General features: G+C 50.2%; 8 non-coding genes across 8 annotated transcripts; all 8 read right to left on the bottom strand.

Moving 5' to 3' along the window:
* Positions 1-916: 916 nt before the first annotated feature.
* Positions 917-988, bottom strand: trnam-cau (transfer RNA methionine (anticodon CAU)). Its single transcript has one exon. It is a non-coding gene; the product is annotated as a tRNA-Met (tRNA).
* Positions 989-4,185: 3,197 nt separating this feature from the next.
* Positions 4,186-4,257, bottom strand: trnam-cau (transfer RNA methionine (anticodon CAU)). Its single transcript has one exon. It is a non-coding gene; the product is annotated as a tRNA-Met (tRNA).
* Positions 4,258-7,466: 3,209 nt separating this feature from the next.
* On the bottom strand, positions 7,467-7,538 carry trnam-cau (transfer RNA methionine (anticodon CAU)). The gene has a single exon. It is a non-coding gene; the product is annotated as a tRNA-Met (tRNA).
* Positions 7,539-10,748: 3,210 nt separating this feature from the next.
* On the bottom strand, positions 10,749-10,820 carry trnam-cau (transfer RNA methionine (anticodon CAU)). The gene has a single exon. It is a non-coding gene; the product is annotated as a tRNA-Met (tRNA).
* Positions 10,821-14,023: 3,203 nt separating this feature from the next.
* Positions 14,024-14,095, bottom strand: trnam-cau (transfer RNA methionine (anticodon CAU)). The gene has a single exon. It is a non-coding gene; the product is annotated as a tRNA-Met (tRNA).
* A 3,209-nt stretch (positions 14,096-17,304) lies between these two features.
* On the bottom strand, positions 17,305-17,376 carry trnam-cau (transfer RNA methionine (anticodon CAU)). The gene has a single exon. It is a non-coding gene; the product is annotated as a tRNA-Met (tRNA).
* A 3,210-nt stretch (positions 17,377-20,586) lies between these two features.
* On the bottom strand, positions 20,587-20,658 carry trnam-cau (transfer RNA methionine (anticodon CAU)). The gene has a single exon. It is a non-coding gene; the product is annotated as a tRNA-Met (tRNA).
* Positions 20,659-23,871: 3,213 nt separating this feature from the next.
* On the bottom strand, positions 23,872-23,943 carry trnam-cau (transfer RNA methionine (anticodon CAU)). The gene has a single exon. It is a non-coding gene; the product is annotated as a tRNA-Met (tRNA).
* Between the last annotated feature and the right edge of the window lie 2,695 nt (positions 23,944-26,638).

The raw sequence follows: 26,638 nt of genomic DNA, 5'->3' as shown, positions 1-26,638 counted from the left end.
CTCTCTCACTCTCTGAAACCGTTGGGTGAGAGGTGTCAGTTGCATTAATGCGGGGAACATGAACAACTTTGATTGTGAACTTTCTCCAAAGGTCTGTTATCGGAGCGATAGAAAGATGCTGTGCTGGCAGGACAGAAGAAATGGACACCGAGGACTCTTCGCCCAGGTAAATTCACATTGTTGTGCAGCCTTCTTGGTGTTCAGAAATCGTCTTCACGCAGCAATCTTACGGAAAGTCTATTGCAAAGTGGGCATCGCTTTCTTTGTTGCTACCGCGCAGCAGTTAACATCTGAGCCCCAAGTGTCCCAGATGAAGAGACTCCGAGTGAAACCTTCACTCACTGAGAGTCCTCCCCACGGCCCTGAGCTGAGGGACTGCAGGCAGTCCAACACGGAAGGGACGGTTAAAAATGAACCAGTTTTGCTCCCTCAGCCTCTCTGTCCCAGAGACAGGCAGTGGGACGCCATAAACACGTAGCACCATTCTCGCGTAGACACAAGCCGTTCAACCCATCGAATCCACGCCGATTGCCTGTCTCTCTCTCTCTGAGGTTATTCACAATCGGTGGGATCCGTCCTAATCGTGGGGGAACTGTGTCTGAGTCGTGATGAGGTTTTTGACATGCTTGTCATTCACGTCTGAACCAGGGTAGCGAATTACTGCAGGGAATGGACGAAACCGCAAGACATTTGTTTCAACTTGACCAGCTGATTGGCATCGCAGAGAACTGGTTTTGCGATCCAGTTCAGAATAAAAACCGCCGAACAACAGAATGCCACTGAGACCTCGAAAACCACGCACCTTGCATGGAGTGGATTTGGCGAGTGCATCGATATGCTACATGCCATTCGGGTATGCAGCTGGCAGAAGAGAGCACCGATCCAAAGGAAATCAGCTCGAGGTGACATTGAATAATAGCAGAGGATGGTTTCGATCCATCGACCTCTGGGTTATGGGCCCAGCACGCTCCCGCTGCGCCACTCTGCTGCCACGCTCTGAGCCCTGTCCACAGAGCGATTCAGCTTTTCATCTGGCACGCGGCTCGCACGTTCGAGACTGATGTCAAAGACCTCCGCTGCTGTCGTGTGATATGCTGTTTCGCAGACGTACGGAGGCTGTGTAAATAGAAACGTTTTTACTAAATTCCCACATTCTGTTGGTCGAACTGTGATGTGATTTCACACTGAATCACAACATGTGTCGCAGCGCAGACGGAGGCCATGCGGCCCACCTTCGCTCTGCTGGTTCTATACTTAAGTCAACGTGTGTCTATTCGTTTCATTCTCAGCGTAAATCTGCACATCTGAACGTGACCACCGAATTCCCTTTTGTGTTCATTGAATCTTCCTCTTTGTCAATGTCCGACAGGGACTTACTGACACTAACCACTCCCTGTACGAAAACGTTCTTCCTCCTGTCACTTTTACTTGTTTTCCTGGTGACCTTAAAATTCTGCCGAATCGTTGTGGACCTTTCAGGTGTGGGAACATTTTCACAACATTATTTCCTGTTTCTAGGTCCCTCATGACTTGGAAAACTTCGGTTCTCCGAGGAGAGCTGTCCCAATTTTCCAATCTACCTTCATTGCTGACATTCCCCAAACACCGCACAGCTCACGTCAACCTGTTCGACACTACATCCAACCATTTCACTTCCCTGTTTTCTGCCTTGTCCGTACTCCAGACAGCCCAACCTCGTTTCACCAAGGTGCTTTTTGAGAAAATTAATCAGGCAGTTTTGCACAAGTCAAGTTTTAGAAAAACCTCGGGCTCGTCCGGGATTTGAACCCGGGACCTCTCGCAACTCATCACAGTAAGGCACCCAAAGCGAGAATCATACGCCTAGACCAACGAGCCAGCGAGCCGGCGCGCGATGATGCCCCACACCGCTTGAGTGACCTGAGACGTGCTCACTATGAAATACATTTGAGATTGCTCTAAGAATTGCTAGCGGCAAAGAGTTTCTCGAACAGCTGCTTCTCATTCAGTCTCCCTGCTGCTGTTTGTCACGACCCCAGGAACCGGGCTCTCTCCACTGGCAGATAATTCAACCATTTTGTTTTGAAACTCTTCTATGACACCCGAGCGGCCAGTGACAAGCATTACCCTCCTCACCATGGGATACAGAGAACAGGAGAAGACCACGCAGATCTCCACGAGTGTATCAACTCGACTGTGCACATTGGGCTAGTATATCACTGTGAAATATTTATACCCAAGCTTTTTTCGGAAGCAGATGAGAAGGCGAGGTGCAGAACAGAGCGCAGTTATACGGGAAAGCTGCTAAAGACGACATTGAGTGAATAGGAGAGAGTGGGTTATGGTCCCAACACGCACCCGTTGTGCCAGGGGTTACACTTCGGGTCCACTCTTCCTTCACTCGCAACACCCCACACCCACCTCCCATAGTGCCAAGTCGCTTTCGCCTGCAACCGCCGAAAGTGTAACACCTGCCCATTTACCTGCTCCCTCCTGAATATCCAAGGGCTCAAACATACCTGCCAGGTGAAGCAGCACTTTTGCCACAACCTAGTCCACTGCATTCGCTACTCACAGTGTCGTTTCCCCAATGTAGCATGAAGCATAAACTGGGTGACTGCTTCGCTGAACATCCCGGTTCTGCCCGCAGGAAAAAGGCCCTGACCTGGCGGTTGTCTGCCACTTTAACACATCACCCTGTTCCCTGACCAACATCTCTGTCTCAGGCTTGCAGCAGTGTTCTAGCTCCAGATGAAAGAACAACAACTCATTTTCCACTTGGAGACCTTACAGCCCTCCGGTCTTCAATATCGAGTTCCATAACTTTAGGGCCTGAACTCCCCCATGTCCTTGACCCCTACCACACAAACGACTCCTTGTTATCACTTCGTCTGCTATGACACATTGCGTATTGTTAGCCACTAACAGTCTCCATGAGCAGCTATTCGCCCTCTCACGCGGATCGTTATTCACTCCTACGTCCTTCCTATTGTTCTCTCTCTCTGAGCTGGCGGCAAACACAGCAATGTACATTGGAGACTCTGAGCCAGCTGAAAGTTGCTCAGTGTGAAGTACATTCCACATTGCTCCAAGAATTGCAAGCAGCAAAGCGTTTCCAGAACTTCTGCTTGTCATTTTGTCCCCGGGGCGATGATGTTTGTCTCATCCCCAGGAACTGGACTATCTCCACTCCTCGATAATTAAACCAATTTATTTCTACTTGCACGTTGTTCTGGGGTGGGGTGGGGCGGGGTGTAGGGTGGGGGCGGGTAGAGTCTCTCTCTCTCTCTCTCTCACTCTCTGAAACCGTTGGGGTGAGAGGTGTCAGTTGCATTAATGCGGGGAACATGAACAACTTTGATTGTGAACTTTCTCCAAAGGTCTGTTATCGGAGCGATGGAAAGATGCTGTGCTGGAAGGACAGAGAGAAATGGACACCGAGGACTCTTCGCCCAGGTAAATTCACATTGTTGTGCAGCCTTCTTGGTGTTCAGAAATCGTCTTCACGCAGCAATCTTACGGAAAGTCTATTGCAAAGTGGGCATCGCTTTCTTTGTTGCTACCGCGCAGCAGTTAACATCTGAGCCCCAAGTGTCCCAGATGAAGAGACTCCGAGTGAAACCTTCACTCACTGAGAGTCCTCCCCACGGCCCTGAGCTGAGGGACTGCAGGCAGTCCAACACGGAAGGGACGGTTAAAAATGAACCAGTTTTGCTCCCTCAGCCTCTCTGTCCCAGAGACAGGCAGTGGGACGCCATAAACACGTAGCACCATTCTCGCGTAGACACAAGCCGTTCAACCCATCGAATCCACGCCGATTGCCTGTCTCTCTCTCTCTGAGGTTATTCACAATCGGTGGGATCCGTCCTAATCGTGGGGGAACTGTGTCTGAGTCGTGATGAGGTTTTTGACATGCTTGTCATTCACGTCTGAACCAGGGTAGCGAATTACTGCAGGGAATGGACGAAACCGCAAGACATTTGTTTCAACTTGACCAGCTGATTGGCATCGCAGAGAACTGGTTTTGCGATCCAGTTCAGAATAAAAACCGCCGAACAACAGAATGCCACTGAGACCTCTAAAACCACGCACCTTGCATGGAGTGGATTTGGCGAGTGCATCGATATGCTACATGCCATTCGGGTATGCAGCTGGCAGAAGAGAGCACCGATCCAAAGGAAATCAGCTCGAGGTGACATTGAATAATAGCAGAGGATGGTTTCGATCCATCGACCTCTGGGTTATGGGCCCAGCACGCTCCCGCTGCGCCACTCTGCTGCCACGCTCTGAGCCCTGTCCACAGAGCGATTCAGCTTTTCATCTGGCACGCGGCTCGCACGTTCGAGACTGATGTCAAAGACCTCCGCTGCTGTCGTGTGATATGCTGTTTCGCAGACGTACGGAGGCTGTGTAAATAGAAACGTTTTTACTAAATTCCCACATTCTGTTGGTCGAACTGTGATTTCACACTGAATGTGTGAAATCACATGTGTCGCAGCGCAGACGGAGGCCATGCGGCCCACCTTCGCTCTGCTGGTTCTATACTTCAGTCAACGTGTGTCTATTCGTTTCATTCTCTCGCATTCTCAGCGTAAATCTGCACATCTGAACGTGACCACCGAATTCCCTTTTGTGTTCATTGAATCTTCCTCTTTGTCAATGTCCGACAGGGACTTACTGACACTAACCACTCCCTGTACGAAAACGTTCTTCCTCCTGTCATTTTTACTTGTTTTCCTGGTGACCTTAAAATTCTGCCGAATCGTTGTGGACCTTTCAGGTGTGGGAACATTTTCACAACATTATTTCCTGTTTCTAGGTCCCTCATGACTTGGAAAACTTCGGTTCTCCGAGGAGAGCTGTCCCAATTCTCCAATCTACCTTCATTGCTGACATTCCCCAAACACCGCACAGCTCACGTCAACCTGTTCGACACGACATCCAACCATTTCACTTCCCTGTTTTCTGCCTTGTCCGTACTCCAGACAGCCCAACCTCGTTTCACCAAGGTGCTTTTTGAGAAAATTAATCAGGCAGTTTTGCACAGGTCACGTTAAAAGAACTCGGGCTCGTCCGGGATTTGAACGCGGGACCTCTCGCAACTCATCACAGCCATGCACCCAAAGCGAGAATCATACGCCTAGACCAACGAGCCAGAGAGCCGGGCAACAGCGGATGCCGCACACCGCTTGAGTGACCTGAGACGTGCTCACTATGAAATACCTTTGAGATTGCTCTAAGAATTGCTAGCGGCAAAGAGTTTCTCGAACAGCTGCTTCTCATTCAGTCTCCCTGCTGCTGTTTGTCACGTCCCCAGGAACCGGGCTCTCTCCACTGGCAGATAATTCAAACATTTTGTTTTGAAACTTTTCTATGACACCCGAGCGGCCAGTGACAAGCATTACCCTCCTCACCATGGGATACAGAGAACAGGAGAAGACCACGCAGATCTCCACAAGTGTATCAACTCGACTGTGCACATTGGGCTAGTATATCACTGTGAAATATTTATACCCAAGCTTTTTTCGGAAGCAGATGAGAAGGCGAGGTGCAGAACAGAGCGCAGTTATAAGGGAAAGCTGCTAAAGACGACATTGAGTGAATAGGAGAGAGTGGGTTATGGTCCCAACACGCACCCGTTGTGCCAGGGGTTACACTTCGGGTCCACTCTTCCTTCACTCGCAACACCCCACACCCACCTCCCATAGTGCCAAGTCGCTTTCGCCTGCAACCGCCGAAAGTGTAACACCTGCCCATTTACCGGCTCCCTCCTGAATATCCAAGGGCTCAAACATACCTGCCAGGTGAAGCAGCACTTTTGCCACAACCTAGTCCACTGCATTCGCTGCTCACAGTGTCGTTTCCCCAATGTAGCATGAAGCATAAACTGGGTGACTGCTTCGCAGAACATCCCGGTTCTGCCCGCAGGAAAAAGGCCCTGACCTGGCGGTTGTCTGCCACTTTAACACATCACCCTGTTCCCTGACCAACATCTCTGTCTCAGGCTTGCAGCAGTGTTCTAGCTCCAGATGAAAGAACAACAACTCATTTTCCACTTGGAGACCTTACAGCCCTCCGGTCTTCAATATCGAGTTCCATAACTTTAGGGCCTGAACTCCCCCATGTCCTTGACCCCTACCACACAAACGACTCCTTGTTATCACTTCGTCTGCTATGACACATTGCGTATTGTTAGCCACTAACAGTCTCCATGAGCAGCTATTCGCCCTCTCACGCGGATCGTTATTCACTCCTACGTCCTTCCTATTGTTCTCTCTCTCTGAGCTGGCGGCAAACACAGCAATGTACATTGGAGACTCTGAGCCAGCTGAAAGTTGCTCAGTGTGAAGTACATTCCACATTGCTCCAAGAATTGCAAGCAGCAAAGCGTTTCCAGAACTTCTGCTTGTCATTCTGTCCCCGGGGCGATGATGTTTGTCTCATCCCCAGGAACTGGACTATCTCCACTGCTCGATAATTAAACCAATTTATTTCTACTTGCACGTTGTTCTGGGGTGGGGGGGGGGGGGGGTGTTGGGGGGGGGGGGGTAGAGTCTCTCTCTCTCTCTCTCTCTCACTCTCTGAAACCGTTGGGGTGAGAGGTGTCAGTTGCATTAATGCGGGGAACATGAACAACTTTGATTGTGAACTTTCTCCAAAGGTCTGTTATCTGAGAGATGGAAAGATGCTGTGCTGGAAGGACAGAAAGAAATGGACACCGAGGACTCTTCGCCCAGGTAAATTCACATTGTTGTGCAGCCTTCTTGGTGTTCAGAAATCGTCTTCACGCAGCAATCTTACGGAAAGTCTATAGCAAAGTGGGCATCGCTTTCTTTGTTGCTACCGCGCAGCAGTTAACATCTGAGCCCCAAGTGTCCCAGATGAAGAGAATCCGAGTGAAACCTTCACTCACTGAGAGTCCTCCCCACGGCCCTGAGCTGAGGGACTGCAGGCAGTCCAACACGGAAGGGACGGTTAAAAATGAACCAGTTTTGCTCCCTCAGCCTCTCTGTCCCAGAGACAGGCAGTGGGACGCCATAAACACGTAGCACCATTCTCGCGTAGACACAAGCCGTTCAACCCATCGAATCCACGCCGATTGCCTGTCTCTCTCTCTCTGAGGTTATTCACAATCGGTGGGATCCGTCCTAATCGTGGGGGAACTGTGTCTGAGTCGTGATGAGGTTTTTGACATGCTTGTCATTCACGTCTGAACCAGGGTAGCGAATTACTGCAGGGAATGGACGAAACCGCAAGACATTTGTTTCAACTTGACCAGCTGATTGGCATCGCAGAGAACTGGTTTTGCGATCCAGTTCAGAATAAAAACCGCCGAACAACAGAATGCCACTGAGACCTCTAAAACCACGCACCTTGCGTGGAGTGGATTTGGCGAGTGCATCGATATGCTTCACGCCATTCGGGTATGCAGCTGGCAGAAGAGAGCACCGATCCAAAGGAAATCAGCTCGAGGTGACATTGAATAATAGCAGAGGATGGTTTCGATCCATCGACCTCTGGGTTATGGGCCCAGCACGCTCCCGCTGCGCCACTCTGCTGCCACGCTCTGAGCCCTGTCCACAGAGCGATTCAGCTTTTCATCTGGCACGCGGCTCGCACGTTCGAGACTGATGTCAAAGACCTCCGCTGCTGTCGTGTGATATGCTGTTTCGCAGACGTACGGAGGCTGTGTAAATAGAAACGTTTTTACTAAATTCCCACATTCTGTTGGTCGAACTGTGATTTCACACTGAATGTGTGAAATCACATGTGTCGCAGCGCAGACGGAGGCCATGCGGCCCACCTTCGCTCTGCTGGTTCTATACTTCAGTCAACGTGTGTCTATTCGTTTCATTCTCTCGCATTCTCAGCGTAAATCTGCACATCTGAACGTGACCACCGAATTCCCTTTTGTGTTCATTGAATCTTCCTCTTTGTCAATGTCCGACAGGGACTTACTGACACTAACCACTCCCTGTACGAAAACGTTCTTCCTCCTGTCATTTTTACTTGTTTTCCTGGTGACCTTAAAATTCTGCCGAATCGTTGTGGACCTTTCAGGTGTGGGAACATTTTCACAACATTATTTCCTGTTTCTAGGTCCCTCATGACTTGGAAAACTTCGGTTCTCCGAGGAGAGCTGTCCCAATTCTCCAATCTACCTTCATTGCTGACATTCCCCAAACACCGCACAGCTCACGTCAACCTGTTCGACACGACATCCAACCATTTCACTTCCCTGTTTTCTGCCTTGTCCGTACTCCAGACAGCCCAACCTCGTTTCACCAAGGTGCTTTTTGAGAAAATTAATCAGGCAGTTTTGCACAAGTCAAGTTTTAGAAAAAACTCGGGCTCGTCCGGGATTTGAACGCGGGACCTCTCGCAACTCATCACAGCCATGCACCCAAAGCGAGAATCATACGCCTAGACCAACGAGCCAGAGAGCCGGGCAACAGCGGATGCCGCACACCGCTTGAGTGACCTGAGACGTGCTCACTATGAAATACCTTTGAGATTGCTCTAAGAATTGCTAGCGGCAAAGAGTTTCTCGAACAGCTGCTTCTCATTCAGTCTCCCTGCTGCTGTTTGTCACGACCCCAGGAACCGGGCTCTCTCCACTGGCAGACAATTCAAACATTTTGTTTTGAAACTTTTCTATGACACCCGAGCGGCCAGTGACAAGCATTACCCTCCTCACCATGGGATACAGGGAACAGGAGAAGACCACGCAGATCTCCACAAGTGTATCAACTCGACTGTGCACATTGGGCTAGTATATCACTGTGAAATATTTATACCCAAGCTTTTTTCGGAAGCAGATGAGAAGGCGAGGTGCAGAACAGAGCGCAGTTATAAGGGAAAGCTGCTAAAGACGACATTGAGTGAATAGGAGAGAGTGGGTTATGGTCCCAACACGCACCCGTTGTGCCAGGGGTTACACTTCGGGTCCACTCTTCCTTCACTCGCAACACCCCACACCCACCTCCCATAGTGCCAAGTCGCTTTCGCCTGCAACCGCCGAAAGTGTAACACCTGCCCATTTACCGGCTCCCTCCTGAATATCCAAGGGCTCAAACATACCTGCCAGGTGAAGCAGCACTTTTGCCACAACCTAGTCCACTGCATTCGCTGCTCACAGTGTCGTTTCCCCAATGTAGCATGAAGCATAAACTGGGTGACTGCTTCGCAGAACATCCCGGTTCTGCCCGCAGGAAAAAGGCCCTGACCTGGCGGTTGTCTGCCACTTTAACACATCACCCTGTTCCCTGACCAACATCTCTGTCTCAGGCTTGCAGCAGTGTTCTAGCTCCAGATGAAAGAACAACAACTCATTTTCCACTTGGAGACCTTACAGCCCTCCGGTCTTCAATATCGAGTTCCATAACTTTAGGGCCTGAACTCCCCCATGTCCTTGACCCCTACCACACAAACGACTCCTTGTTATCACTTCGTCTGCTATGACACATTGCGTATTGTTAGCCACTAACAGTCTCCATGAGCAGCTATTCGCCCTCTCACGCGGATCGTTATTCACTCCTACGTCCTTCCTATTGTTCTCTCTCTCTGAGCTGGCGGCAAACACAGCAATGTACATTGGAGACTCTGAGCCAGCTGAAAGTTGCTCAGTGTGAAGTACATTCCACATTGCTCCAAGAATTGCAAGCAGCAAAGCGTTTCCAGAACTTCTGCTTGTCATTCTGTCCCCGGGGCGATGATGTTTGTCTCATCCCCAGGAACTGGACTATCTCCACTGCTCGATAATTAAACCAATTTATTTCTACTTGCACGTTGTTCTGGGGGGGGGGGGGGGCGGGGTGTAGGGTGGGGGCGGGTAGAGTCTCTCTCTCTCTCTCTCTCACTCTCTGAAACCCTTGGGGTGAGAGGTGTCAGTTGCATTAATGCGGGGAACATGAACAACTTTGATTGTGAACTTTCTCCAAAGGTCTGTTATCTGAGAGATGGAAAGATGCTGTGCTGGAAGGACAGAAAGAAATGGACACCGAGGACTCTTCGCCCAGGTAAATTCACATTGTTGTGCAGCCTTCTTGGTGTTCAGAAATCGTCTTCACGCAGCAATCTTACGGAAAGTCTATAGCAAAGTGGGCATCGCTTTCTTTGTTGCTACCGCGCAGCAGTTAACATCTGAGCCCCAAGTGTCCCAGATGAAGAGAATCCGAGTGAAACCTTCACTCACTGAGAGTCCTCCCCACGGCCCTGAGCTGAGGGACTGCAGGCAGTCCAACACGGAAGGGACGGGTAAAAATGAACCAGTTTTGCTCCCTCAGCCTCTCTGTCCCAGAGACAGGCAGTGGGACGCCATAAACACGTAGCACCATTCTCGCGTAGACACAAGCCGTTCAACCCATCGAATCCACGCCGATTGCCTGTCTCTCTCTCTCTGAGGTTATTCACAATCGGTGGGATCCGTCCTAATCGTGGGGGAACTGTGTCTGAGTCGTGATGAGGTTTTTGACATGCTTGTCATTCACGTCTGAACCAGGGTAGCGAATTACTGCAGGGAATGGACGAAACCGCAAGACATTTGTTTCAACTTGACCAGCTGATTGGCATCGCAGAGAACTGGTTTTGCGATCCAGTTCAGAATAAAAACCGCCGAACAACAGAATGCCACTGAGACCTCTAAAACCACGCACCTTGCGTGGAGTGGATTTGGCGAGTGCATCGATATGCTTCATGCCATTCGGGTATGCAGCTGGCAGAAGAGAGCACCGATCCAAAGGAAATCAGCTCGAGGTGACATTGAATAATAGCAGAGGATGGTTTCGATCCATCGACCTCTGGGTTATGGGCCCAGCACGCTCCCGCTGCGCCACTCTGCTGCCACGCTCTGAGCCCTGTCCACAGAGCGATTCAGCTTTTCATCTGGCACGCGGCTCGCACGTTCGAGACTGATGTCAAAGACCTCCGCTGCTGTCGTGTGATATGCTGTTTCGCAGACGTACGGAGGCTGTGTAAATAGAAACGTTTTTACTAAATTCCCACATTCTGTTGGTCGAACTGTGATTTCACACTGAATGTGTGAAATCACATGTGTCGCAGCGCAGACGGAGGCCATGCGGCCCACCTTCGCTCTGCTGGTTCTATACTTCAGTCAACGTGTGTCTATTCGTTTCATTCTCGCATTCTCAGCGTAAATCTGCACATCTGAACGTGACCACCGAATTCCCTTTTGTGTTCATTGAATCTTCCTCTTTGTCAATGTCCGACAGGGACTTACTGACACTAACCACTCCCTGTACGAAAACGTTCTTCCTCCTGTCATTTTTACTTGTTTTCCTGGTGACCTTAAAATTCTGCCGAATCGTTGTGGACCTTTCAGGTGTGGGAACATTTTCACAACATTATTTCCTGTTTCTAGGTCCCTCATGACTTGGAAAACTTCGGTTCTCCGAGGAGAGCTGTCCCAATTCTCCAATCTACCTTCATTGCTGACATTCCCCAAACACCGCACAGCTCACGTCAACCTGTTCGACACGACATCCAACCATTTCACTTCCCTGTTTTCTGCCTTGTCCGTACTCCAGACAGCCCAACCTCGTTTCACCAAGGTGCTTTTTGAGAAAATTAATCAGGCAGTTTTGCACAGGTCACGTTAAAAGAACTCGGGCTCGTCCGGGATTTGAACCCGGGACCTCTCGCAACTCATCACAGCCATGCACCCAAAGCGAGAATCATACGCCTAGACCAACGAGCCAGAGAGCCGGGCAACAGCGGATGCCGCACACCGCTTGAGTGACCTGAGACGTGCTCACTATGAAATACCTTTGAGATTGCTCTAAGAATTGCTAGCGGCAAAGAGTTTCTCGAACAGCTGCTTCTCATTCAGTCTCCCTGCTGCTGTTTGTCACGTCCCCAGGAACCGGGCTCTCTCCACTGGCAGATAATTCAAACATTTTGTTTTGAAACTTTTCTATGACACCCGAGCGGCCAGTGACAAGCATTACCCTCCTCACCATGGGATACAGAGAACAGGAGAAGACCACGCAGATCTCCACGAGTGTATCAACTCGACTGTGCACATTGGGCTAGTATATCACTGTGAAATATTTATACCCAAGCTTTTTTCGGAAGCAGATGAGAAGGCGAGGTGCAGAACAGAGCGCAGTTATAAGGGAAAGCTGCTAAAGACGACATTGAGTGAATAGGAGAGAGTGGGTTATGGTCCCAACACGCACCCGTTGTGCCAGGGGTTACACTTCGGGTCCACTCTTCCTTCACTCGCAACACCCCACACCCACCTCCCATAGTGCCAAGTCGCTTTCGCCTGCAACCGCCGAAAGTGTAACACCTGCCCATTTACCGGCTCCCTCCTGAATATCCAAGGGCTCAAACATACCTGCCAGGTGAAGCAGCACTTTTGCCACAACCTAGTCCACTGCATTCGCTGCTCACAGTGTCGTTTCCCCAATGTAGCATGAAGCATAAACTGGGTGACTGCTTCGCAGAACATCCCGGTTCTGCCCGCAGGAAAAAGGCCCTGACCTGGCGGTTGTCTGCCACTTTAACACATCACCCTGTTCCCTGACCAACATCTCTGTCTCAGGCTTGCAGCAGTGTTCTAGCTCCAGATGAAAGAACAACAACTCATTTTCCACTTGGAGACCTTACAGCCCTCCGGTCTTCAATATCGAGTTCCAGAACTTTAGGGCCTGAACTCCCCCATGTCCTTGACCCCTACCACACAAACGACTCCTTGTTATCACTTCGTCTGCTATGACACATTGCGTATTGTTAGCCACTAACAGTCTCCATGAGCAGCTATTCGCCCTCTCACGCGGATCGTTATTCACTCCTACGTCCTTCCTATTGTTCTCTCTCTCTGAGCTGGCGGCAAACACAGCAATGTACATTGGAGACTCTGAGCCAGCTGAAAGTTGCTCAGTGTGAAGTACATTCCACATTGCTCCAAGAATTGCAAGCAGCAAAGCGTTTCCAGAACTTCTGCTTGTCATTCTGTCCCCGGGGCGATGATGTTTGTCTCATCCCCAGGAACTGGACTATCTCCACTGCTCGATAATTAAACCAATTTATTTCTACTTGCACGTTGTTCTGGGGGGGGGGTGGGGGGGGGTGTGGGGGGGGGGCGGGTAGAGTCTCTCTCTCTCTCTCTCTCACTCTCTGAAACCCTTGGGGTGAGAGGTGTCAGTTGCATTAATGCGGGGAACATGAACAACTTTGATTGTGAACTTTCTCCAAAGGTCTGTTATCTGAGAGATGGAAAGATGCTGTGCTGGAAGGACAGAAAGAAATGGACACCGAGGACTCTTCGCCCAGGTAAATTCACATTGTTGTGCAGCCTTCTTGGTGTTCAGAAATCGTCTTCACGCAGCAATCTTACGGAAAGTCTATAGCAAAGTGGGCATCGCTTTCTTTGTTGCTACCGCGCAGCAGTTAACATCTGAGCCCCAAGTGTCCCAGATGAAGAGAATCCGAGTGAAACCTTCACTCACTGAGAGTCCTCCCCACGGCCCTGAGCTGAGGGACTGCAGGCAGTCCAACACGGAAGGGACGGGTAAAAATGAACCAGTTTTGCTCCCTCAGCCTCCTGTCCCAGAGACAGGCAGTGGGACGCCATAAACACGTAGCACCATTCTCGCGTAGACACAAGCCGTTCAACCCATCGAATCCACGCCGATTGCCTGTCTCTCTCTCTCTGAGGTTATTCACAATCGGTGGGATCCGTCCTAATCGTGGGGGAACTGTGTCTGAGTCGTGATGAGGTTTTTGACATGCTTGTCATTCACGTCTGAACCAGGGTAGCGAATTACTGCAGGGAATGGACGAAACCGCAAGACATTTGTTTCAACTTGACCAGCTGATTGGCATCGCAGAGACTGGTTTTGCGATCCAGTTCAGAATAAAAACCGCCGAACAACAGAATGCCACTGAGACCTCTAAAACCACGCACCTTGCGTGGAGTGGATTTGGCGAGTGCATCGATATGCTTCACGCCATTCGGGTATGCAGCTGGCAGAAGAGAGCACCGATCCAAAGGAAATCAGCTCGAGGTGACATTGAATAATAGCAGAGGATGGTTTCGATCCATCGACCTCTGGGTTATGGGCCCAGCACGCTCCCGCTGCGCCACTCTGCTGCCACGCTCTGAGCCCTGTCCACAGAGCGATTCAGCTTTTCATCTGGCACGCGGCTCGCACGTTCGAGACTGATGTCAAAGACCTCCGCTGCTGTCGTGTGATATGCTGTTTCGCAGACGTACGGAGGCTGTGTAAATAGAAACGTTTTTACTAAATTCCCACATTCTGTTGGTCGAACTGTGATTTCACACTGAATGTGTGAAATCACATGTGTCGCAGCGCAGACGGAGGCCATGCGGCCCACCTTCGCTCTGCTGGTTCTATACTTCAGTCAACGTGTGTCTATTCGTTTCATTCTCTCGCATTCTCAGCGTAAATCTGCACATCTGAACGTGACCACCGAATTCCCTTTTGTGTTCATTGAATCTTCCTCTTTGTCAATGTCCGACAGGGACTTACTGACACTAACCACTCCCTGTACGAAAACGTTCTTCCTCCTGTCATTTTTACTTGTTTTCCTGGTGACCTTAAAATTCTGCCGAATCGTTGTGGACCTTTCAGGTGTGGGAACATTTTCACAACATTATTTCCTGTTTCTAGGTCCCTCATGACTTGGAAAACTTCGGTTCTCCGAGGAGAGCTGTCCCAATTTTCCAATCTACCTTCATTGCTGACATTCCCCAAACACCGCACAGCTCACGTCAACCTGTTCGACACGACATCCAACCATTTCACTTCCCTGTTTTCTGCCTTGTCCGTACTCCAGACAGCCCAACCTCGTTTCACCAAGGTGCTTTTTGAGAAAATTAATCAGGCAGTTTTGCACAAGTCAAGTTTTAGAAAAACCTCGGGCTCGTCCGGGATTTGAACGCGGGACCTCTCGCAACTCATCACAGTACGGCACCCAAGCGAGAATCATACGCCTAGACCAACGAGCCAGAGAGCCGGCCCGCGATAGATGCCCCACACCGCTTGAGTGACCTGAGACGTGCTCACTATGAAATACATTTGAGATTGCTCTAAGAATTGCTAGCGGCAAAGAGTTTCTCGAACAGCTGCTTCTCATTCAGTCTCCCTGCTGCTGTTTGTCACGACCCCAGGAACCGGGCTCTCTCCACTGGCAGATAATTCAAACATTTTGTTTTGAAACTTTTCTATGACACCCGAGCGGCCAGTGACAAGCATTACCCTCCTCACCATGGGATACAGAGAACAGGAGAAGACCACGCAGATCTCCACGAGTGTATCAACTCGACTGTGCACATTGGGCCAGTATATCACTGTGAAATATTTATGTCCAAGCTTTTTTTCGGAAGCAGATGAGAAGGCGAGGTGCAGAACAGAGCGCAGTTATAAGGGAAAGCTGCTAAAGACGACATTGAGTGAATAGGAGAGAGTGGGTTATGGTCCCAACACGCACCCGTTGTGCCGGGGGTTACACTTCGGGTCCACTCTTCCTTCACTCGCAACACCCCACACCCACCTCCCATAGTGCCAAGTCGCTTTCGCCTGAAACTGCCGAATGTGCAACACCTGCCCATTTACCGGCTCCCTCCTGAATATCCAAGGGCTCAAACATACCTGCCAGGTGAAGCAGCACTTTTGCCACAACCTAGTCCACTGCATTCGCTGCTCACAGTGTCGTTTCCCCAATGTAGCATGAAGCATAAACTGGGTGACTGCTTCGCAGAACATCCCGGTTCTGCCCGCAGGAAAAAGGCCCTGACCTGGCGGTTGTCTGCCACTTTAACACATCACCCTGTTCCCTGACCAACATCTCTGTCTCAGGCTTGCAGCAGTGTTCTAGCTCCAGATGAAAGAACAACAACTCATTTTCCACTTGGAGACCTTACAGCCCTCCGGTCTTCAATATCGAGTTCCAGAACTTTAGGGCCTGAACTCCCCCATGTCCTTGACCCCTACCACACAAACGACTCCTTGTTATCACCTCGTCGGCTATGACACACTACGTATTGTTAGCCACTAACAGTCTCCATGAGCAGCTATTCGCCCTCTCACGCGGATCGTTATTCACTCCTACGTCCTTCCTATTGTTCTCTCTCTCTGAGCTGGCGGCAAACACAGCAATGTACATTGGAGACTCTGAGCCAGCTGAAAGTTGCTCAGTGTGAAGTACATTCCACATTGCTCCAAGAATTGCAAGCAGCAAAGCGTTTCCAGAACTTCTGCTTGTCATTCTGTCCCCGGGGCGATGATGTTTGTCTCATCCCCAGGAACTGGACTATCTCCACTGCTCGATAATTAAACCAATTTATTTCTACTTGCACGTTGTTCTGGGGTGGGGTGGGGCGGGGTGTAGGGTGGGGGCGGGTAGAGTCTCTCTCTCTCTCTCTCTCACTCTCTGAAACCCTTGGGGTGAGAGGTGTCAGTTGCATTAATGCGGGGAACATGAACAACTTTGATTGTGAACTTTCTCCAAAGGTCTGTTATCTGAGAGATGGAAAGATGCTGTGCTGGAAGGACAGAAAGAAATGGACACCGAGGACTCTTCGCCCAGGTAAATTCACATTGTTGTGCAGCCTTCTTGGTGTTCAGAAATCGTCTTCACGCAGCAATCTTACGGAAAGTCTATAGCAAAGTGGGCATCGCTTTCTTTGTTGCTACCGCGCAGCAGTTAACATCTGAGCCCCAAGTGTCCCAGATGAAGAGAATCCGAGTGAAACCTTCACTCACTGAGAGTCCTCCCCACGGCCCTGAGCTGAGGGACTGCAGGCAGTCCAACACGGAAGGGACGGGTAAAAATGAACCAGTTTTGCTCCCTCAGCCTCTCTGTCCCAGAGACAGGCAGTGGGACGCCATAAACACGTAGCACCATTCTCGCGTAGACACAAGCCGTTCAACCCATCGAATCCACGCCGATTGCCTGTCTCTCTCTCTCTGAGGTTATTCACAATCGGTGGGATCCGTCCTAATCGTGGGGGAACTGTGTCTGAGTCGTGATGAGGTTTTTGACATGCTTGTCATTCACGTCTGAACCAGGGTAGCGAATTACTGCAGGGAATGGACGAAACCGCAAGACATTTGTTTCAACTTGACCAGCTGATTGGCATCGCAGAGAACTGGTTTTGCGATCCAGTTCAGAATAAAAACCGCCGAACAACAGAATGCCACTGAGACCTCTAAAACCACGCACCTTGCGTGGAGTGGATTTGGCGAGTGCATCGATATGCTTCACGCCATTCGGGTATGCAGCTGGCAGAAGAGAGCACCGATCCAAAGGAAATCAGCTCGAGGTGACATTGAATAATAGCAGAGGATGGTTTCGATCCATCGACCTCTGGGTTATGGGCCCAGCACGCTCCCGCTGCGCCACTCTGCTGCCACGCTCTGAGCCCTGTCCACAGAGCGATTCAGCTTTTCATCTGGCACGCGGCTCGCACGTTCGAGACTGATGTCAAAGACCTCCGCTGCTGTCGTGTGATATGCTGTTTCGCAGACGTACGGAGGCTGTGTAAATAGAAACGTTTTTACTAAATTCCCACATTCTGTTGGTCGAACTGTGATTTCACACTGAATGTGTGAAATCACATGTGTCGCAGCGCAGACGGAGGCCATGCGGCCCACCTTCGCTCTGCTGGTTCTATACTTCAGTCAACGTGTGTCTATTCGTTTCATTCTCTCGCATTCTCAGCGTAAATCTGCACATCTGAACGTGACCACCGAATTCCCTTTTGTGTTCATTGAATCTTCCTCTTTGTCAATGTCCGACAGGGACTTACTGACACTAACCACTCCCTGTACGAAAACGTTCTTCCTCCTGTCATTTTTACTTGTTTTCCTGGTGACCTTAAAATTCTGCCGAATCGTTGTGGACCTTTCAGGTGTGGGAACATTTTCACAACATTATTTCCTGTTTCTAGGTCCCTCATGACTTGGAAAACTTCGGTTCTCCGAGGAGAGCTGTCCCAATTTTCCAATCTACCTTCATTGCTGACATTCCCCAAACACCGCACAGCTCACGTCAACCTGTTCGACACGACATCCAACCATTTCACTTCCCTGTTTTCTGCCTTGTCCGTACTCCAGACAGCCCAACCTCGTTTCACCAAGGTGCTTTTTGAGAAAATTAATCAGGCAGTTTTGCACAAGTCAAGTTTTAGAAAAACCTCGGGCTCGTCCGGGATTTGAACCCGGGACCTCTCGCAACTCATCACAGTACGGCACCCAAAGCGAGAATCATACGCCTAGACCAACGAGCCAGAGAGCCGGCCCGCGATAGATGCCCCACACCGCTTGAGTGACCTGAGACGTGCTCACTATGAAATACATTTGAGATTGCTCGAAGAATTGCTAGCGGCAAAGAGTTTCTCGAACAGCTGCTTCTCATTCAGTCTCCCTGCTGCTGTTTGTCACGTCCCCAGGAACCGGGCTCTCTCCACTGGCAGACAATTCAAACATTTTGTTTTGAAATTTTTCTATGACACCCGAGCGGCCAGTGACAAGCATTACCCTCCTCACCATGGGATACAGAGAACAGGAGAAGACCACGCAGATCTCCACGAGTGTATCAACTCGACTGTGCACATTGGGCCAGTATATCACTGTGAAATATTTATGTCCAAGCTTTTTTCGGAAGCAGATGAGAAGGCGAGGTGCAGAACAGAGCGCAGTTATAAGGGAAAGCTGCTAAAGACGACATTGAGTGAATAGGAGAGAGTGGGTTATGGTCCCAACACGCACCCGTTGTGCCAGGGGTTACACTTCGGGTCCACTCTTCCTTCACTCGCAACACCCCACACCCACCTCCCATAGTGCCAAGTCGCTTTCGCCTGAAACTGCCGAATGTGCAACACCTGCCCATTTACCGGCTCCCTCCTGAATATCCAAGGGCTCAAACATACCTGCCAGGTGAAGCAGCACTTTTGCCACAACCTAGTCCACTGCATTCGCTGCTCACAGTGTCGTTTCCCCAATGTAGCATGAAGCATAAACTGGGTGACTGCTTCGCAGAACATCCCGGTTCTGCCCGCAGGAAAAAGGCCCTGACCTGGCGGTTGTCTGCCACTTTAACACATCACCCTGTTCCCTGACCAACATCTCTGTCTCAGGCTTGCAGCAGTGTTCTAGCTCCAGATGAAAGAACAACAACTCATTTTCCACTTGGAGACCTTACAGCCCTCCGGTCTTCAATATCGAGTTCCATAACTTTAGGGCCTGAACTCCCCCATGTCCTTGACCCCTACCACACAAACGACTCCTTGTTATCACCTCGTCGGCTATGACAGACTACGTATTGTTAGCCACTAACAGTCTCCATGAGCAGCTATTCGCCCTCTCACGCGGATCGTTATTCACTCCTACGTCCTTCCTATTGTTCTCTCTCTCTGAGCTGGCGGCAAACACAGCAATGTACATTGGAGACTCTGAGCCAGCTGAAAGTTGCTCAGTGTGAAGTACATTCCACATTGCTCCAAGAATTGCAAGCAGCAAAGCGTTTCCAGAACTTCTGCTTGTCATTCTGTCCCCGGGGCGATGATGTTTGTCTCATCCCCAGGAACTGGACTATCTCCACTGCTCGATAATTAAACCAATTTATTTCTACTTGCACGTTGTTCTGGGGGGGGGGTGGGGGGGGGTGTGGGGGGGGGGCGGGTAGAGTCTCTCTCTCTCTCTCTCTCACTCTCTGAAACCCTTGGGGTGAGAGGTGTCAGTTGCATTAATGCGGGGAACATGAACAACTTTGATTGTGAACTTTCTCCAAAGGTCTGTTATCTGAGAGATGGAAAGATGCTGTGCTGGAAGGACAGAAAGAAATGGACACCGAGGACTCTTCGCCCAGGTAAATTCACATTGTTGTGCAGCCTTCTTGGTGTTCAGAAATCGTCTTCACGCAGCAATCTTACGGAAAGTCTATAGCAAAGTGGGCATCGCTTTCTTTGTTGCTACCGCGCAGCAGTTAACATCTGAGCCCCAAGTGTCCCAGATGAAGAGAATCCGAGTGAAACCTTCACTCACTGAGAGTCCTCCCCACGGCCCTGAGCTGAGGGACTGCAGGCAGTCCAACACGGAAGGGACGGGTAAAAATGAACCAGTTTTGCTCCCTCAGCCTCTCTGTCCCAGAGACAGGCAGTGGGACGCCATAAACACGTAGCACCATTCTCGCGTAGACACAAGCCGTTCAACCCATCGAATCCACGCCGATTGCCTGTCTCTCTCTCTCTGAGGTTATTCACAATCGGTGGGATCCGTCCTAATCGTGGGGGAACTGTGTCTGAGTCGTGATGAGGTTTTTGACATGCTTGTCATTCACGTCTGAACCAGGGTAGCGAATTACTGCAGGGAATGGACGAAACCGCAAGACATTTGTTTCAACTTGACCAGCTGATTGGCATCGCAGAGAACTGGTTTTGCGATCCAGTTCAGAATAAAAACCGCCGAACAACAGAATGCCACTGAGACCTCTAAAACCACGCACCTTGCGTGGAGTGGATTTGGCGAGTGCATCGATATGCTTCACGCCATTCGGGTATGCAGCTGGCAGAAGAGAGCACCGATCCAAAGGAAATCAGCTCGAGGTGACATTGAATAATAGCAGAGGATGGTTTCGATCCATCGACCTCTGGGTTATGGGCCCAGCACGCTCCCGCTGCGCCACTCTGCTGCCACGCTCTGAGCCCTGTCCACAGAGCGATTCAGCTTTTCATCTGGCACGCGGCTCGCACGTTCGAGACTGATGTCAAAGACCTCCGCTGCTGTCGTGTGATATGCTGTTTCGCAGACGTACGGAGGCTGTGTAAATAGAAACGTTTTTACTAAATTCCCACATTCTGTTGGTCGAACTGTGATTTCACACTGAATGTGTGAAATCACATGTGTCGCAGCGCAGACGGAGGCCATGCGGCCCACCTTCGCTCTGCTGGTTCTATACTTCAGTCAACGTGTGTCTATTCGTTTCATTCTCTCGCATTCTCAGCGTAAATCTGCACATCTGAACGTGACCACCGAATTCCCTTTTGTGTTCATTGAATCTTCCTCTTTGTCAATGTCCGACAGGGACTTACTGACACTAACCACTCCCTGTACGAAAACGTTCTTCCTCCTGTCATTTTTACTTGTTTTCCTGGTGACCTTAAAATTCTGCCGAATCGTTGTGGACCTTTCAGGTGTGGGAACATTTTCACAACATTATTTCCTGTTTCTAGGTCCCTCATGACTTGGAAAACTTCGGTTCTCCGAGGAGAGCTGTCCCAATTTTCCAATCTACCTTCATTGCTGACATTCCCCAAACACCGCACAGCTCACGTCAACCTGTTCGACACGACATCCAACCATTTCACTTCCCTGTTTTCTGCCTTGTCCGTACTCCAGACAGCCCAACCTCGTTTCACCAAGGTGCTTTTTGAGAAAATTAATCAGGCAGTTTTGCACAAGTCAAGTTTTAGAAAAACCTCGGGCTCGTCCGGGATTTGAACCCGGGACCTCTCGCAACTCATCACAGTACGGCACCCAAAGCGAGAATCATACGCCTAGACCAACGAGCCAGAGAGCCGGCCCGCGATAGATGCCCCACACCGCTTGAGTGACCTGAGACGTGCTCACTATGAAATACATTTGAGATTGCTCGAAGAATTGCTAGCGGCAAAGAGTTTCTCGAACAGCTGCTTCTCATTCAGTCTCCCTGCTGCTGTTTGTCACGTCCCCAGGAACCGGGCTCTCTCCACTGGCAGACAATTCAAACATTTTGTTTTGAAATTTTTCTATGACACCCGAGCGGCCAGTGACAAGCATTACCCTCCTCACCATGGGATACAGAGAACAGGAGAAGACCACGCAGATCTCCACGAGTGTATCAACTCGACTGTGCACATTGGGCCAGTATATCACTGTGAAATATTTATGTCCAAGCCTTTTTTCGGAAGCAGATGAGAAGGCGAGGTGCAGAACAGAGCGCAGTTATAAGGGAAAGCTGCTAAAGACGACATTGAGTGAATAGGAGAGAGTGGGTTATGGTCCCAACACGCACCCGTTGTGCCGGGGGTTACACTTCGGGTCCACTCTTCCTTCACTCGCAACACCCCACACCCACCTCCCATAGTGCCAAGTCGCTTTCGCCTGAAACTGCCGAATGTGCAACACCTGCCCATTTACCGGCTCCCTCCTGAATATCCAAGGGCTCAAACATACCTGCCAGGTGAAGCAGCACTTTTGCCACAACCTAGTCCACTGCATTCGCTGCTCACAGTGTCGTTTCCCCCAATGTAGCATGAAGCATAAACTGGGTGACTGCTTCGCAGAACATCCCGGTTCTGCCCGCAGGAAAAAGGCCCTGACCTGGCGGTTGTCTGCCACTTTAACACATCACCCTGTTCCCTGACCAACATCTCTGTCTCAGGCTTGCAGCAGTGTTCTAGCTCCAGATGAAAGAACAACAACTCATTTTCCACTTGGAGACCTTACAGCCCTCCGGTCTTCAATATCGAGTTCCATAACTTTAGGGCCTGAACTCCCCCATGTCCTTGACCCCTACCACACAAACGACTCCTTGTTATCACCTCGTCGGCTATGACAGACTACGTATTGTTAGCCACTAACAGTCTCCATGAGCAGCTATTCGCCCTCTCACGCGGATCGTTATTCACTCCTACGTCCTTCCTATTGTTCTCTCTCTCTGAGCTGGCGGCAAACACAGCAATGTACATTGGAGACTCTGAGCCAGCTGAAAGTTGCTCAGTGTGAAGTACATTCCACATTGCTCCAAGAATTGCAAGCAGCAAAGCGTTTCCAGAACTTCTGCTTGTCATTCTGTCCCCGGGGCGATGATGTTTGTCTCATCCCAGGAACTGGACTATCTCCACTGCTCGATAATTAAACCAATTTATTTCTACTTGCACGTTGTTCTGGGGTGGGGTGGGGGGGGGGTGTGGGGGGGGGGCGGGTAGAGTCTCTCTCTCTCTCTCTCTCTCACTCTCTGAAACCGTTGGGGTGAGAGGTGTCAGTTGCATTAATGCGGGGAACATGAACAACTTTGATTGTGAACTTTCTCCAAAGGTCTGTTATCTGAGAGATGGAAAGATGCTGTGCTGGAAGGACAGAAAGAAATGGACACCGAGGACTCTTCGCCCAGGTAAATTCACATTGTTGTGCAGCCTTCTTGGTGTTCAGAAATCGTCTTCACGCAGCAATCTTACGGAAAGTCTATAGCAAAGTGGGCATCGCTTTCTTTGTTGCTACCGCGCAGCAGTTAACATCTGAGCCCCAAGTGTCCCAGATGAAGAGAATCCGAGTGAAACCTTCACTCACTGAGAGTCCTCCCCACGGCCCTGAGCTGAGGGACTGCAGGCAGTCCAACACGGAAGGGACGGGTAAAAATGAACCAGTTTTGCTCCCTCAGCCTCTCTGTCCCAGAGACAGGCAGTGGGACGCCATAAACACGTAGCACCATTCTCGCGTAGACACAAGCCGTTCAACCCATCGAATCCACGCCGATTGCCTGTCTCTCTCTCTCTGAGGTTATTCACAATCGGTGGGATCCGTCCTAATCGTGGGGGAACTGTGTCTGAGTCGTGATGAGGTTTTTGACATGCTTGTCATTCACGTCTGAACCAGGGTAGCGAATTACTGCAGGGAATGGACGAAACCGCAAGACATTTGTTTCAACTTGACCAGCTGATTGGCATCGCAGAGAACTGGTTTTGCGATCCAGTTCAGAATAAAAACCGCCGAACAACAGAATGCCACTGAGACCTCTAAAACCACGCACCTTGCATGGAGTGGATTTGGCGAGTGCATCGATATGCTTCACGCCATTCGGGTATGCAGCTGGCAGAAGAGAGCACCGATCCAAAGGAAATCAGCTCGAGGTGACATTGAATAATAGCAGAGGATGGTTTCGATCCATCGACCTCTGGGTTATGGGCCCAGCACGCTCCCGCTGCGCCACTCTGCTGCCACGCTCTGAGCCCTGTCCACAGAGCGATTCAGCTTTTCATCTGGCACGCGGCTCGCACGTTCGAGACTGATGTCAAAGACCTCCGCTGCTGTCGTGTGATATGCTGTTTCGCAGACGTACGGAGGCTGTGTAAATAGAAACGTTTTTACTAAATTCCCACATTCTGTTGGTCGAACTGTGATTTCACACTGAATGTGTGAAATCACATGTGTCGCAGCGCAGACGGAGGCCATGCGGCCCACCTTCGCTCTGCTGGTTCTATACTTCAGTCAACGTGTGTCTATTCGTTTCATTCTCTCGCATTCTCAGCGTAAATCTGCACATCTGAACGTGACCACCGAATTCCCTTTTGTGTTCATTGAATCTTCCTCTTTGTCAATGTCCGACAGGGACTTACTGACACTAACCACTCCCTGTACGAAAACGTTCTTCCTCCTGTCATTTTTACTTGTTTTCCTGGTGACCTTAAAATTCTGCCGAATCGTTGTGGACCTTTCAGGTGTGGGAACATTTTCACAACATTATTTCCTGTTTCTAGGTCCCTCATGACTTGGAAAACTTCGGTTCTCCGAGGAGAGCTGTCCCAATTTTCCAATCTACCTTCATTGCTGACATTCCCCAAACACCGCACAGCTCACGTCAACCTGTTCGACACGACATCCAACCATTTCACTTCCCTGTTTTCTGCCTTGTCCGTACTCCAGACAGCCCAACCTCGTTTCACCAAGGTGCTTTTTGAGAAAATTAATCAGGCAGTTTTGCACAAGTCAAGTTTTAGAAAAACCTCGGGCTCGTCCGGGATTTGAACCCGGGACCTCTCGCAACTCATCACAGTACGGCACCCAAAGCGAGAATCATACGCCTAGACCAACGAGCCAGAGAGCCGGCCCGCGATAGATGCCCCACACCGCTTGAGTGACCTGAGACGTGCTCACTATGAAATACATTTGAGATTGCTCGAAGAATTGCTAGCGGCAAAGAGTTTCTCGAACAGCTGCTTCTCATTCAGTCTCCCTGCTGCTGTTTGTCACGTCCCCAGGAACCGGGCTCTCTCCACTGGCAGACAATTCAAACATTTTGTTTTGAAATTTTTCTATGACACCCGAGCGGCCAGTGACAAGCATTACCCTCCTCACCATGGGATACAGAGAACAGGAGAAGACCACGCAGATCTCCACGAGTGTATCAACTCGACTGTGCACATTGGGCCAGTATATCACTGTGAAATATTTATGTCCAAGCCTTTTTTTCGGAAGCAGATGAGAAGGCGAGGTGCAGAACAGAGCGCAGTTATAAGGGAAAGCTGCTAAAGACGACATTGAGTGAATAGGAGAGAGTGGGTTATGGTCCCAACACGCACCCGTTGTGCCGGGGTTACACTTCGGGTCCACTCTTCCTTCACTCGCAACACCCCACACCCACCTCCCATAGTGCCAAGTCGCTTTCGCCTGAAACTGCCGAATGTGCAACACCTGCCCATTTACCGGCTCCCTCCTGAATATCCAAGGGCTCAAACATACCTGCCAGGTGAAGCAGCACTTTTGCCACAACCTAGTCCACTGCATTCGCTGCTCACAGTGTCGTTTCCCAATGTAGCATGAAGCATAAACTGGGTGACTGCTTCGCAGAACATCCCGGTTCTGCCCGCAGGAAAAAGGCCCTGACCTGGCGGTTGTCTGCCACTTTAACACATCACCCTGTTCCCTGACCAACATCTCTGTCTCAGGCTTGCAGCAGTGTTCTAGCTCCAGATGAAAGAACAACAACTCATTTTCCACTTGGAGACCTTACAGCCCTCCGGTCTTCAATATCGAGTTCCATAACTTTAGGGCCTGAACTCCCCCATGTCCTTGACCCCTACCACACAAACGACTCCTTGTTATCACCTCGTCGGCTATGACAGACTACGTATTGTTAGCCACTAACAGTCTCCATGAGCAGCTATTCGCCCTCTCACGCGGATCGTTATTCACTCCTACGTCCTTCCTATTGTTCTCTCTCTCTGAGCTGGCGGCAAACACAGCAATGTACATTGGAGACTCTGAGCCAGCTGAAAGTTGCTCAGTGTGAAGTACATTCCACATTGCTCCAGAATTGCAAGCAGCAAAGCGTTTCCAGAACTTCTGCTTGTCATTCTGTCCCCGGGGCGATGATGTTTGTCTCATTCCCAGGAACTGGACTATCTCCACTGCTCGATAATTAAACCAATTTATTTCTACTTGCACGTTGTTCTGGGGTGGGGTGGGGCGGGGTGTAGGGTGGGGGCGGGGTTAGAGTCTCTCTCTCTCTCTCTCTCACTCTCTGAAACCCTTGGGGTGAGAGGTGTCAGTTGCATTAATGCGGGGAACATGACACAACTTTATTGTGAACTTTCTCCAAAGGTCTGTTATCTGAGAGATGGAAAGATGCTGTGCTGGAAGGACAGAAAGAAATGGACACCGAGGACTCTTCGCCCAGGTAAATTCACATTGTTGTGCAGCCTTCTTGGTGTTAGAAATCGTCTTCACGCAGCAATCTTACGGAAAGTCTATAGCAAGTGGGCATCGCTTTCTTTGTTGCTACCGCGCGCAGTTAACATCTGAGCCCCAAGTGTCCCAGATGATGAGAATCCGAGTGAAACCTTCACTCACTGAGAGTCCTCCCCACGGCCCTGAGCTGAGGGACTGCAGGCAGTCCAACACGGAAGGGACGG

This window comes from Hemiscyllium ocellatum, unplaced genomic scaffold (genome assembly GCF_020745735.1).
Source record: "Hemiscyllium ocellatum isolate sHemOce1 unplaced genomic scaffold, sHemOce1.pat.X.cur. scaffold_1345_pat_ctg1, whole genome shotgun sequence".
Classification (NCBI taxonomy): Eukaryota; Metazoa; Chordata; class Chondrichthyes; order Orectolobiformes; family Hemiscylliidae; genus Hemiscyllium; species Hemiscyllium ocellatum.
The sequence above is the reverse complement of the archived record's forward strand: the minus strand, read 5'-3'. Positions and strand labels throughout refer to the sequence as shown.